This window comes from Grampus griseus, assembly GCF_964374135.1.
Source record: "Grampus griseus genome assembly, chromosome: 6".
Classification (NCBI taxonomy): Eukaryota; Metazoa; Chordata; class Mammalia; order Artiodactyla; family Delphinidae; genus Grampus; species Grampus griseus.
In genome coordinates, this window is record NC_139000.1 from 61,671,118 (window position 1) to 61,685,670 (window position 14,553).

A 14,553-nucleotide genomic window follows, 5' to 3' on the forward strand; every position below is an offset into this window, starting at 1 on the left:
CACCCCCAGGGGAGCCCCTATTTGTAGTTTTTTAAGGAACCTCCATACTATTCTCCATAGTGGCTGTACCAATTCACATTCCCACCAGCAGTGCAAGAGTGTTCCCTTTTCTCCACACCCTCTCCAGCATTTACTGTTTGTAGATTTTTTGATCATGGCCATTCTGACTGGTGTGAGATGATATCTCATTGTAGTTTTGATTTGCATTTCTCTAATGATTAATGATGTTGAGCATTCTTTCATGTGTTTGTTGGCAGTCTGTATATCTTCTTTGGAGAAATGTCTATTTAGGTCTTCTGCCCATTTTTGGATTGGGTTGTTTGTTTTTTTGTTATTGAGCTGCATGAGCTGCTTGTAAATTTTGGAGATTAATCCTTTGTCAGTTGCTTCATTTGCAAATATTTTCTTCCATTCTGAGGGTTGTCTTTTGGTCTTGTTTATGGTTTCCTTTGCTGTGCAAAAGCTTTGAAGTTTCATTAGGTCTCATTTGTTTATTTTTGTTTTTATTTCCATTTCTCTAGGAGGTGGGTCAAAAAGGATCTTGCTGTGATTTATGTAGCAGTGTGTTCTATGTTTTCCTCAAAGAGTTTTATAGTGTCTGGCTTTACATTTAGGTCTTTAATCCATTTTGAGTTTATTTTTGTGTATGGTGTTAGGGAGTGTTCTAATTTCATTCTTTTACATGTAGCTGTCCAGTTTTCCCAGCACCACTTATTGAAGAGGCTGTCTTTCTGCCATTGTATATTCTAGCCTCCTTTATCAAAGATAAGGTGACCATACGTGCATGGGTTTATCTCTGGGCTTTCTATCTTGTTCCATTCATTTATATTTTGTTTTGTGCCAGTACCTTACTGTCTTGATTACTATAGCTTTGTAGTATAGTCTGAAGTCAGGGAGTCTGATTCCTCCAGCTCTGTTTTGTTTCTCAAGATTGCTTTGGCTATTCGGGGTCTTTTGTGTTTCCATATAAATTGTGATTTTTTTTGTTCTAGCTCTGTGAAAAGTGCCATTGGTAGTTTGATAGGGATTGCATTGAATCTGTAGATTGCTTTGGGTAGTAGAGTCATTTTCACAATGTTGATTCTTCCAATCCAGTAACATGGTATATCTCTCCATTTGTTTGTATCACCTTTAATTTCTCCCATCAGTGTCTTATAGTTCTCTGCATAGAGGTCTTTTGTCTCCTTAGGTAGGTTTATTCTTAGGTACTTTATTCTTTTTGTTGCCATGCTGAATGGGAGTGTCTCCTTAATTTCTCTTTCAGATTTTTCATCATTAATGATGAAAAATAGGAATGCAAGAGATTTCTGTGCATTAATTTTGTATCCTGCTACTTTACCAAATTCATTGATTAGCTGTAGTAGTTTTCTGGTGGCATATTTAGGATTCTCTATGTATGGTATCATGTCAGCTGTACACAGTGGCAGCCCTACTTATTCTTTTCCGATTTGTATTCCTTTTATTTTTTTCTTCTCTGATTTCTGTGGCTAAAACTTCCAAAACTATGTTGAATAAGAGTGGAGAAAGTGGACAATGTTGTCTTCTTCCTTATCTTAGAGGAAACGGTCTCAGTTTTTCACCACTGAGAACGACGTTGGCTGTGTGTTTGTCATATATGGCCTTTATTATGTTGAGGGAAGTTCCCTCTATGCCTACTTTCTGGAGGGTTTTTAATCATAAATGGGTGTTGAATTTTGTCGAAAGCTTTTTCTGCATCTATTGATATGATCATATGGTTTTTCCCCTTCAATTTGTTAATATGGTGTATCACATTGATTTGCGTTTATTGAAGAATCCTTGCATTCCTGGGATAAACCCCACTTGATCATGGTGTATGATCCTTTAATGTGCTGTTGGATTCTGTTTGCTAGTATTTTGTTGAGGATTTTTGCATCTATGTTCATCACTGATATTGGCTGTAGTTTTCTTTCTCTGTGATATCTTTGTCTGGTTTTGGTATTAGGGTGATGGTGGACTTATAGAATGAGTTTGGGAGTGTTCCTCCCTCTGCTATATTTTGGAAGAGTTTGAGAAGGATAGGGGTTAGCTCTTCTCTAAATGTTTGATAAAATTCTCCTGTGAAGCCATCTGGTCCTGGGCTTTAGTTTGTTGGAAGATTTTTAATCACAGTTTCAATTTCAGTGCTTGTGATTGGCCTATTTATATCTTCTATTTTCCTGGTTCAGTCTTGGAAGGTTCTGCTTTTCTAGAATTTGTCCATTTCTTCCAGGTTGTCCATTTTATCATCATAGAGTTGCTTGTAGTAATCTCTCATGACCCTTTGTATTTCTGCAGTGTCAGTTGTTACTTCTCCTTTTTCATTTCTAATTCTGTTGATTTGAGTGTTTCCTTTTTTCCTTGATGAGTCTGGCTAATGGTTTATCAATTTTGCTCATCTTGTCAAAGAACAAGCTTTTAGTTTTATTGATCTTTGGTATTGTTTCCCTCATTTCTTTTTCATTTATTTCTGATCTGATCTTTATGACTTCCTTCCTTCTGCTAACTTTGGGGTTTTTTTGTTCTTCTTTCTCTAATTGCTTTAGGTATAAGGTTAGGTTGTTTATTTGAGATGTTTCTTTTTTCTTGAGGTAGGATTGTATTGCTATAAACTTCCCTCTTAAAACTGTTTTTGTTGCATCCCATAGGTTTGGGTCATCATGTTTTCATTGTCTTTTGTTTCTAGCTATTTTTTGATTTCCTCTTTGATTTCTTCAGTGATCTCTTGGTTATTTCGTAGTGTATTGTTTAACCTCCATGTGTTTGTATTTTTTATAGATTTTTTCCTGTAATTTATATCTAGTCTCATAGCATAGCAGTCGGAAAAGAAACTCGATACAATTTCAATTTTCTTAAATTTACCAAGGCTTGATTTGTGACTCAAGATATGATCTATCCTGAAGAATGTTCCATGAGCACTTGAGAAGTGTATTCTGCTGCTTTTGGATGGAATGTCCTATAAATATCAATTAAGTCCACCTTGTTTAATGTACTACTTAAAGCTTGTGTTTCCTTATTTATTTTCATTTTGGATAATCTTTCCATTGGTGAAAATGGGGTCTTAAAGTCCCCTATTATGATTGTGTTACTGCGATTTCCCCTTTTATGGCTGTTAGCATTTGCCATATGTACTGAGGTGCTCCTATGTTGGATGCATAAATATTTACAATTGTTATATCTTTTTCTTGGATTGATCCCTTGATCATTATGTAGTGCCCTTCTTTGTCTCTTATAATAGGCTCTATTTTAAAGTGTATTTTGCCTGATATGAGAATTGCTACTCCAGCTTTCTCTTCATTTCCATTTGCATGGAATATCTTTTTTCATTTCTTCACTTTCAGTCTGTTTGTGTCCCTAGGTCTGAAGTGGGTCTCTTGTAGAAAGAATATATCTACATTGTTTGAATCCATTCAGACAGTCTATGTCTTTTGGTTGGAGCATTTAATCCATTTACATTTAAGGCAGTTATTGATATGTAAGTTCCTATTAGCATTTTCTTAACTGTTTTGGGTTTGTTATTGCAGGTCTTTTCCTTCTCTTGTGCTTTCTGCCTAGAGAAGTTTCTTTAGCATTTGTGGTAAAGCTGCTTTGGTGGTGCTGAATTGTCTTAACTTTTTCTTGTCTGTAAAGCTTTTAATTTCTCCATTGAATCTGAATGAGATCCTTGCTGGGTAAAGTAATCTTGGTTGTATGTTTTTCCCATTCATCACTTTAAATGTGTCCTGCCACTCCCTTCTGGCTTGCAGTTTCTGCTGAAAGATCAGCTGTTAACCTTATGGGGATTCCTTTGTATGTTATTTGTTGTTTTTCCCTTGTTGCTTTTAATATTTTTTCTTTGTATTTAATTTTTGATAGTTTGATTAATATGTGTCTTGGCATGTTTCTCCTTGGATTTATCCTGTATGGGACTCTCTGTGCTTCCTGGACTTGATTGACTATTTCCTTTCCCATATTAGGGATGTTTTCAACTATAATCTCTTCAAAAATTTTCTCAGTCCCTTTCTTTTTCTCTTCTTCCTCTGGGACTCCTATAATTCAAATGTTGGTGCGTTTAATGTTGTCCCAGAGGTATCTGAGACTGTTCTCAATTCTTTTCCTTCTTTTTTCTGCTCTGCTCTGTGGTAGTTATTTCCACTATTTTATCTTCCAGGTCACTTATCTGTTCTTCTTCTTCAGTTATTCTGCTATTGATGCCTTCTAGAGAATTTTTAATTTCATTTATTGTGTTGTTCATCAGTTTGTTTGCTCTTTAGTTCTTCTAGCTCCTTGTTAAACGTTTCTTGTATTTTCTCCATTCTATTTCCAAGATTTTGGATCATCTTTACTATCATTACTCTGAATTCTTTCATCTTCACTATCATTGCCCTGAATTCTTTTTCAGGTAGACTGCCTATTTCCTTTTTATTTGTTTCCTTTTTATTTGTTTGGTCTGGTGGATTTTTACCTTGCTGCTTCATCTGCTGTGTATTTCTCTGTCTTCCCATCTTGCTTAACTTACTGTGTTTGGGGTCTCCTTTTCGCAGGCTGCAGGTTCGTAGTTCCCGTTGTTTTTGGTGTGGCCCCCAGTGGCTAAGGTTGGTTCAGTGGGTTGTGTAGGCTTCCTGATGGAGCGGACTGGTGCCTGTGTTCTGGTGGATGAGGCTGGATCTTGTCTTTCTGGTCAGCAGGACCACTTCTGGTGTTATGTTTTGGGGTATCTGTGACCTTGCTATGATTTGGGGCAGCCTCTCTACCAATGGGTGGGGTTGTGTTCCTGTCTTGCTAGTTTTTTGGCATAGGTTGTCCAGCACTGTAGCTTGCTGGTCATTGAGTGGAACTGGGTCTTAGCATTGAGATGGAGATCTCTGGGAGTGATTTCGCCATTTGATATTATTTGGAGCCGGGAGGTCTCTGGTGAACCAATGTCCTGAACTCGGCTCTCCCAACTCAAAGGCACAGTTGTGACACCTGGCCAGAGCATCAAGACCATGTCAGCCACGTGGCTCAGAAGAAAATGGAGAAAAAAAGAAAGAAAAAAAAAATAAAGTTTTTAAAATAAAAAAAATAAAAATTATTAAAAATAAAAATTAAACAGTAATTTAAAAAAAGGGAAAAAAAAGGAAGAAAGCAAGAAGAGTGCCACCAAACCAAAAAAAAAGTCCATCAATGATAACAAGCACTAAAAACTATACTAAGAAAAAAATAAAATGGGACAGACTGAATCCTAGGGCAAATGGTAAAAGCAAAGCTATACTGACAAAATCACACAAAGAAGCATACATATACACACTCACAAAAAGAGAAAAAGAAAATATATATATATATATATACATTAAAAAAAAAGGAAGAGAGCAACCAAATCAATAAATAAATCTACCAATGATAATAAACTCTAAATACTAAACTAAGATAATCATAAGACCAGAAACAAATTAGATGCAGAAAGCAAAACCCAAGTCTACAGTTGCTCCCAAAGTCCACCACCTCAATTTGGGATGATTCGTTGTCTATTCAGGTATTCCAGAGATGCAGGGTTCGTCAAGTGATTGTGGAGATTTAACCCGTTCCTCCTTAGGCTGCTGGGAGAGATTTCCCTTTCTCTTCTTTGTTTGCACAGCTCCTGGGGTTCAACCTTGGGTTTGGCCCTGCCTCTGCGTGTAGGTCGCCTGAGGGCATCTGTTCTTCGCTCAGACAGGACGAGGTTAAAGGAGCAGCTGATTAGGGGGCTCTGTCTCACTCAGGCCGGGGGGAGGGAGGGGTACGGATGTGGGGCGAGTCTGTGCGACAGAGGCCAGCGTACCATTGCACCAGCCTAAGGCGTACCATGTGTTCTCTGGGGGAAGTTGTTCTTGGATCACGGGACCCTGGCAGTGTTGGGCTGCACAGGCTCCCAGGAGGGGAGGTGTGGAGAGTGACCTGTGCTTGCACACAGGCTCCTTGGTGGCGGCAGCAGCAGTCTTAGCATCTCATGCCCATCTCTGGGGCCGCGTTCACAGCCGCGGCTCGCGCCCGTCTCTGGAGCTCGTTTAGGTGGTGCTCTGAATCCCCTCTCCTCGCGCACCCTGAATCAGTGGTCTCTTGCCTTTTCGGCAGCTGCAGACTTTTCCTGGACTCCCTCCCACTAGCCCCCTTCAGGCTGTGTTCAGGCCACCAACCCCAGTCCTCTCCCTGGGATCCGACCGAAGCCCCAGCCTCAGCTCCCAGCCCCCGCCCGCCCTGGCGGGTGAGCAGACAAGCCTCTCGGGCTGGTAAGTGCTGGTCGGCACCAATTCTCTGTGAGGGAATCTCTCTGCTTTGCCCTCCGCACCCCTGTTGCTGCGTTCTCCTCCGCGGCTCTGAAACTTATCCCCCACCCACCCCACCCCCCCATCTCGGCCAGCGAAGGGTCTTCCTATTGTGTGGAAACTTTTCCTCCTTCACAGCTCCCTCCCAGAGGTGCAGGTCCCACCCCTATTCTTTTGTCTCTGTGTTTTCTTTTTTCTTTCTCCCTACCCAGGTATGTGGGGAGTTTCTTTCCTTTTGAGAAGTCTGAGGTCTTCTGCCAGCGTTCAGTAGGTGTCCTGTATGAGTCGTTCCACATGTACATGTATTTCTGATGTATCTGTGGGGAGGATGGTGATCTCCACATCTTTCTCCTCCACCATCTTGAAGGTCTCTCTGTATCACCTTTTAATTTAACCCTTCTTCATAGCTTAATTACCCCTTTATTCAACAAACATGTGATCAGTGCATTTTATATATCAGTCACTATCCTAGCTGCTGCAAATCAATAGCCCAGTCATCCCCCTTCTTCAAGAAGCTCTCAGTTTATTGATAAATCTATTATTACATCAAAGTGATAAACACTATTTAAAATCTTATAGTAGGCATATTTCCATTTTTTTCTCCAGGTAATAGTACAACATCATTTCGTACGAGGGCATCAGTGTTCCATCAAAGAAAATAAGAAAAAAAAATACAAGTGTGTCAAAAAGTTAATATTTTAAAACACTATTTTTGTAGATTTTGTTATATTTGTTGCATTTGTAAGCATTTTAAGACTCTCTAATTTACTGTGATAAGTTTTCTCATTCTGAATATTTACTTCTATACATAATTTTGTGTTCTTGTTCTTAAAGAGGTTTTTCAAAAACTGTAGCAGCTTGAGACCCCACAGAGCCTTTATCCAGCCTTGCTACAAGGCTGTACCTAAGATGATGTACAGAAAGTCACAACACTGTACGTGGCACAGAGGAGAGGGTTAATATGTGGCTGCTATTATTATGACAATAGTTCTTTACTGGTTCTCTCATTGTCATTCTCTCTAGCCCTGGAAAGGTATTTTCCTGCAGAGGCAGGGAAAAATCCTAAAATCCATGGCTGTCCTCATCAGTTCTAAGAACTGATTCAATGAATAACAAAACCCAATTGTTTTCAGGAATGCCCTATTAAAATTAGTTTTCTATTTCATTTTGTCCAAAATTTACTGGCCCTCCTTTAAGAAAATAAGTCTGGAAATTCTGAGGCCATTTATAAATTGAAAGCATAGCCATAGTTAGAGACGGAAACATAATATTCTGTATACATTTTGACTGCTCCTGTCTCTATTCTGAAATACACGTTGGGACAGTGGAGACAAATGAATGTGAAATGAACAGTTTTTCAGATTGGTGGAAAAAACACACAGGTGTTTAATGTCCTCTGTAGCAAGATGTCCTTGATAGGAATTTCTCTTTTTTCACTCCTGAGGACACTGGAGAACATATTAAGGGTCTCTCGGTGCTTGAAAAGAAAAATACAGCCATCCTTTTCACTGGCTTCAAATAGTCTAAATAGGGTGAACAAACCCACTGCAGCTGAGTCAGAGAGAAGATAGCCATCTGGTAGCGATAAGCAGCCCTGGGTAGCTTTGAAACTGAGCCAGCCTGGAGATTGAGCACAAACTTCAAGGAAGGACTTTTGACTTCAAGTTAATCACTTGGTGCTGGTTGATAAGGGAAAATGAACGAGTAGTGAGCAAAGGCACTGGCCTCCCTTGGAAGCATTTATTTCTTTTTAAGTGTGCTTTAGAATTGCCCACCTGTCATGATGTTATCATTTGGGTTAATGGTAATCTGGCCTTATGTTTTTATAACTGTGTGAGAAATTTGGGCTCAATGCATTTGGGAAGAGTCTATAGAAGTGAAGCAGTAGAGTACAAGAGTGTTGTAGTGAAAAATGCCAGCTCCAGAGCTGGACTGGCTGCATTCCAGTCCTGACTGCTTAGCTGCATGACCTTAGACAAGCTCCTGAACCTCCGTAAGACTCTGTTTCCTGAGCTGAAGAAATTAAATTAATGATAGTATCTACCTCATCAGACTGCTCTGAGGATTAAATGAGATGATCTCTATAACGATATTCGCCTAGCAGACAGTCAGGACTCCATAAAAACCAATGCCCTATTAAACTCAAAATCACCCATTTCTGGTCCCCTTACAGTATACTGATCTCAGCTTCAAGAGATTTTTCTATTTTTAGGGGTTTCTAGCAGCAGTTAATAGGAACACTGACAACCGTTCCCTGTTAAGAATGCGATTTACCTAAGAAAAATCCAAACATTCCCTGCAGATTGACAACCCCTGGACCCACCCCAAAAAATTCAACTCTGGTTTTGTTGCTGGGGAGCTGGCCAGAGGCAACTGACACACCTCATCAAAAATCAGTTCAGGTTCTACCTCAAAAACAGAGATATCCAAGCAATTGGACCTACTACGTTAATCCCCATTCGGAATAGGAATAATAAATTGTCAGGTTCTTAGGTGGCAAGTCAGGTTCTTAACTGGCAGCTTTTAGTTATGTTTTCTCCGAGGTGCAATAAAGAAAGGTGCAGATGGTGGCAGCAAAAGGCATGCAAAGATGATGGGTGGTTTTCTTAGAGCCCCATCACAATGTCAAGGCATCTGGGGAATGATGGAGTTAGATATCAAGGTTAATAGCTTGACTATGGCACGGTATGTAAGGTCGTATGGTATTTTGTTGGTTGAAGAGAAACAATCTGGAAATAGCTGGGGTTTTGACACATATTCTCTCAGAGGAAAGGAGCCAGAAGATGTTCACCAAGTCACTCTGAACACTGAGTTGGTGAATGTTGAACCGTTGTTCCTAGGGGAAATGCAGGGTTAGGTTCTTGCCAGCCTTTGGTCACATTTTTATAAAATGATAAATACATATCTTTGTCTCATGTGTGTTTCTGATTATAGACACCTTATTCACTATATACTGTTGTTTCCTGCATCTCATCCCTGAACAAAGCTTGGTAAACACACATATCTTCTCCATTAGGCACGTTTCAGCCTTCTTGCACTTAGGAACACTAGAGAGCACTTCAGCACTACACTCTGAGACCATTTTAAGTAGCAAAACCACCAAGAAAAAACACAGAAATGCAGAAACACAGCACCAAATAGATGGCCAAAAGGAAGCTGCTTACAGTATTAGTGTTGAAACAACAAGGCAGTGCATCATCCCTTTCAACCTCATCTGGTAAGGTGTGCACTGAGTGACTCAAATTTTCACCACTCTGAGCTAGTCCATGAATGACCATGGACGCACCACCAGTATTGACCTTGGGGTTACAAATAAAATTTAACTTGTAAGTAAATTTGCAAATATGAAATCTAGGAATAACAAGAATCAACTGTCTGGAGGAAATAGTATCTGGAGGAAATACTAAGTATTTCAGTACCATCCCAACTTTATAATAAAAGATCTTTCTTTAAATGGTATACCAATGCTTTGTTTTCAAAATATCCCGTATCGAAAATACGATTTTATGGGGTGATAATGGTCTGAGTTTTCCAGTTGCAAATTCAAAATGCTGCATAATCCAAAAAAATTCAAAAATGACTTCATGTAAGTAGAGAGACCTTCACTGTAATTATACGTTGATACTAGCAAAAGTATTTAGGGGCCACAGGCATCTGAGGACAATCAATAAAAGAAAGTTAAGGTTTCCATGAAATTATAAAGCTAGTCAGGGTGTCAAATAAAAGTTAATTAAGGCTCAAATTTATCCTCCCACCTGGGGTACTTGAAGTCTTTATTTAGGACTTTAAAAAGACAATGAGTGCCTTCAAACAAAAAGTGTTTAGTAAGTTCAAAGGATCAGTCTTATAAAGAAAATGTGAAGCCAATTTGTAAATCTTTTTTAACTAAAAGTCAAAAAATTACTTTATAATGAATTCTTTATTGGAGCAAAACTCATCTTTTCATACTCTAGGGCCTGCACCTTTCTTTTAAAATTTATTTTACTCTTCTGGAAAAAAAAAGACTTATAAAACATTTATAACTTATAATAACAAATAATTATATTTAACGAAAGGAAGTACTGTCTTTTTTCTCTTCAGCTGAAACATATGAGCATACAAACAAAATAAGATAAAAAGACCCTCAGTTTAATTCTACAAAATAATTTAATTCAATTGAATTCATCTCTTTGGATGACCTTTTTTTTTGCTATTTTAAACTAAAAGAAATCATTTTTCTAATAAATGTGATTTTTAAATTAGCAGAGAAATTCAAATATTGAAATTATTTTATTTTTAATATGTGAATATGTTTTACCAGTGTCTACATTAAATTTAATTGTATTAAAGTTTCTGCTTTCACTTTAAAGCATTTTTTCTATGCTTCAGGTATATCAAGTTCCTTTAATCAGGCAAAGATCTAAACTGTCATTTCAAAGGCAAAATTTCCACAACTAAATAATACCTCTAGCATGGAGGCATTTCTACCCCAAAGATTTGCTGTTTCTGTTTGACACTTCTAAGCATTAACAGTGTTCAGATTCATGTTACCCAGCAGAGTTCTACAGAGAGAGCTTGATTTGTTTTTTTAAAGACTAAAACTAAAGTACAAAGAACATTAACCAGTGAGGAAAATGAGAGCTTTTTAATAGTAGAACTGTTGGCCGAAACACTTTGGGTAGAAGTGTTTGGGTAGAAAATAACATTTTACCAAGATGCTGTGATGTTTTGTCCTACTATTTCACACCTAAGGTGTTGTTTACTTCATGCAGAGGCAGCAATCGGTTGGAAAATAAACACCAACACACTTTTTTTTTTTTGAATCTTAAGGCTTAGCTAATTTGCTATATGATGATTAATGCTTTAATCAAGATACTTGGGTTTGAAAATTAATCATTTCATCAAGTAAATATGGAATATATGTGGATAGAAAAATGCTATAAATCAAAAGAAGAAACATTTAGACCTTATAGAATTATTAATTTTTCAAAGAAATCTCTCTGTCCCCCTTCCCCTTTCCTGCTGAAGCTCCAGTCTACTACTGAGTAGCTACACTGCTCTGAGTAAATAAATGCTTACCCTCTCTAGCCTTTGTGTCCTCATTGCTTAAAAGGCGATATTAGAATTTATGAATTGACTCTCATTGGCAGGAAGAAGCAGCAAAGTCAGTTGCACAGGGTCATGGACCACAGGGAGGTAAAATCATTGGCGGCCATTACTACCAGTCGGCCATACAGCCCCAAAGGATCAAAGGGAGAGGGATTGGGTCCAGTTTCACCGGAAGTCAGAAAGTGATGGAGAGGGGAAGGAGGCAATAGATATATGTGTCCTCATCTTTTATGAACAGAATTCTCAGACCAGGGAGATAAGTTAAACAGGCTGAAGTGAAAGTCAGGAGTACAGATGAAGCTTGGGACCAACATAATATCAGAATTTCTGGAAGGAAACCACCTCACAGAACACCCAAACACATGCGCTGAAATAGGGCAGCTGCAGGAAAGTAAAACCAACAGTGCAGCACAAGTGTAGCTTGCCAGAACATTCTGGTCCCTATACAGTGCTGAAGCTCTCCAGTGGTGTCTATGTGCCCTAGGGAAGAATACAAGTACTTAAGGTCACTGATATTGCTGTCTAGTGAAAATATCCGTGTAGAGTTGCTGAGGTGTGTGGGAGGAGGGAGCAGATGGCGGTCAGGGGAGAGTTGAAGGGAGGAGGAAAACCTTTAGCCAAGAATCTCAGATCAGACAATTTCAGTCTAAGGTACATGCAGCACCCGCAAGACAAAGGCAGGCTCCCATTCACAAGCTGACCATGACTCTGCTGAGAAACGACAGCTCTAGGTCAACAAGTTCTAGATTGAAGTGCTGGGTATCAGCAGGGCAATGGGAATTCAAATGAATGTGCAAGAACCTCGTGCATGTGTCCTAAGCCCTCTTTTTTCCAACTGCTTCCTGGTAGCGTGATGTCCCTAGCCTACCCCCTCACACAGGCCACCAGAAGAGCTGGAAAAAAGAGAGAAGATCCAAACGTCTGCACATGTGCCTGGAAGAGATTTAAATGTAGGGGTTAAACTGAGATAAATATCCCAAATGGGAACAAATTTAGTTTCCTCTTGAACCATTCTCATATACTAGTAATATGTGGGTTTTATAAAGAAGGGCAAATCAATTATAAGAAAAGAAAGCACCTACTTTATTTTTGCACTTTTACATGTAATATCTGATATTAAGATAATCCCATTATACTCCTCTTCCAGTGTGTTTATAACAATTAAGTGAAATTAATTAAAAATGAAGTGAAACATGTATAGTGTCTAGCACTCTGTGACTTCTGTCATCCAATAGATGGTAGCAGACAACTAGAGAGGCAAGCTCCCAGACCTCCCTGCACTTTGTAAAGCACTCATCCCTCCCACCTGCAGTTTGATAGTGGTTATATTTGCTAGTAGCCGTGTGACTGCCCACATGCCATGCTGTGGATAACACTGTGAAATGATCTGCTGGCACGGAAAGAAATTACAATAGAACCTCGGTGTAAGAGCCTACTGATGATTAAATGATTATAGGTCATTTTTAAAACCATGTAAGTTATCTACTTTGCATTATCAGGATCTTGTGACTGCGCATATAAGAAAGTTGGTACTCTCCCTTGGAATTTCCCAGCACCAGAAAGATGATCACTCTGAGTAAACTATACCAGATTAGCGTCTGCACTCCCTGGAGCACATTTTCCCAGAGAAAAGAAAGAGGCTTGAAGAGCCACACTGAACAAACATCCCACTGATACGGATACACGGGGTATGCATCACAGACAACTGTAATTTCTGTGAGATTGATGTGACAGTGTTCACATTCAACAATACAGCTGTATTTCACACCAGTCCCAGGAGGCAGGCACAGCCCATCAGTATCTGCCATGGAGAGAAGGAAACATGCTTCAAATCTATCCCACTGCTTGGTTACTGACTCCTCTGTGTCCCCCGAGGATTCATGAGGGAATGCTGGTACATCCACCCCCTTGAGGAACCGTGAGCCCGTAACAGAAGCCTCTGTAATGCTTCTCTGGGGGGTGGTTTGGGGAGGCAAATTAGTTAAACCCATCATTTAAACGTATTGACAGGAACTGTTTTTTAGATCGCCATATAAAGAGTAATAACTGAGCATAACTGAGTGTTGTAGCTTGTTTTGGGCAACTGAATAACTGCTGCCTGATTTTGTAACTTAAAGTATGCTTTCAGGAGGAATGGTTTAAACGTCTGAAGAATTTAGATTGTAAAAACAATCGCTTCTTCCTGCAGCCCCCTTCCTACAACACTCAAAAAGCCAGCATGAAAGGCCCCTCTGTGGCCCCCTAAACCAGGGCAGTTTCCTTAAGCAGATCTCTAAGTATTTTTCATAATTAAAAATTATTGTGAAATAAAGAACCATGCTATCTGATCCCCATTTTTGTGGAACCCAGTGATCACACAAATTCTGCCTGGTAACAAATGTGGCATTAAAAAACAAACCAACAGGGCTTCCCTGGTGGCGCAGTGGTTGAGAGTCCGCCTCCCGATGCAAGGGACACGGGTTCGTGTCCCGGTCCGGGAAGATCCCACATGCCGCGGAGTGGCTGGGCCCGTGAGCCATGGCTGCTGAGCCTGCGCGTCCGGAGCCTGTGCTCCGCAATGGGAGAGGCCACAACAGTGAGAGGCTCGCATACCGCCAAAAAACAAAAACTAAAACAAACACACAAAAAAACTCTCCCACGATGGTTTTAAAGTATACCCAACATGCTGATAGTCCTGTGATTATTAATGTGGTTTTTCAAATACCTGAACCCTAGGGAAGAGCTACCTGAGTAGGAAAGACAATATTTAGTTTATGGGAAATTACATTTTCCTTTCTATATTAATACAGTGCAATTCATATGATGTGTATATTGTAGCAGATCACTTGGTTGAGTAGTAAGGATTCCTATCATCATCCTTTGTCCTAACATGACCCTAATTGGTTTAAGCCAATCAGTAAGTAGCATTTTCCTGACAACATTATCAATCTATGGTGGGACACAAAATTGAAGTAGGCTTAGTCAAACTGAATCAAAGGATTTACATTGCGTGCTTGGAAAAGAGAACTTGCTAGAAATGCAAGGGTTCTGGTCCTACTTCAGACCTACTGTGATGGTTACTTTTATGTGTCAACTTGGCGCCATGGTACCAAGCGTTTGGGTCAAACACTAGTCCAGATGTTGCTGTGAAAGTAATTCTAAAGATGTGATTAACATTCAAATCAGTAAACTTTGGTACAAAACCTTTATAATGTAGCTGAGCCTA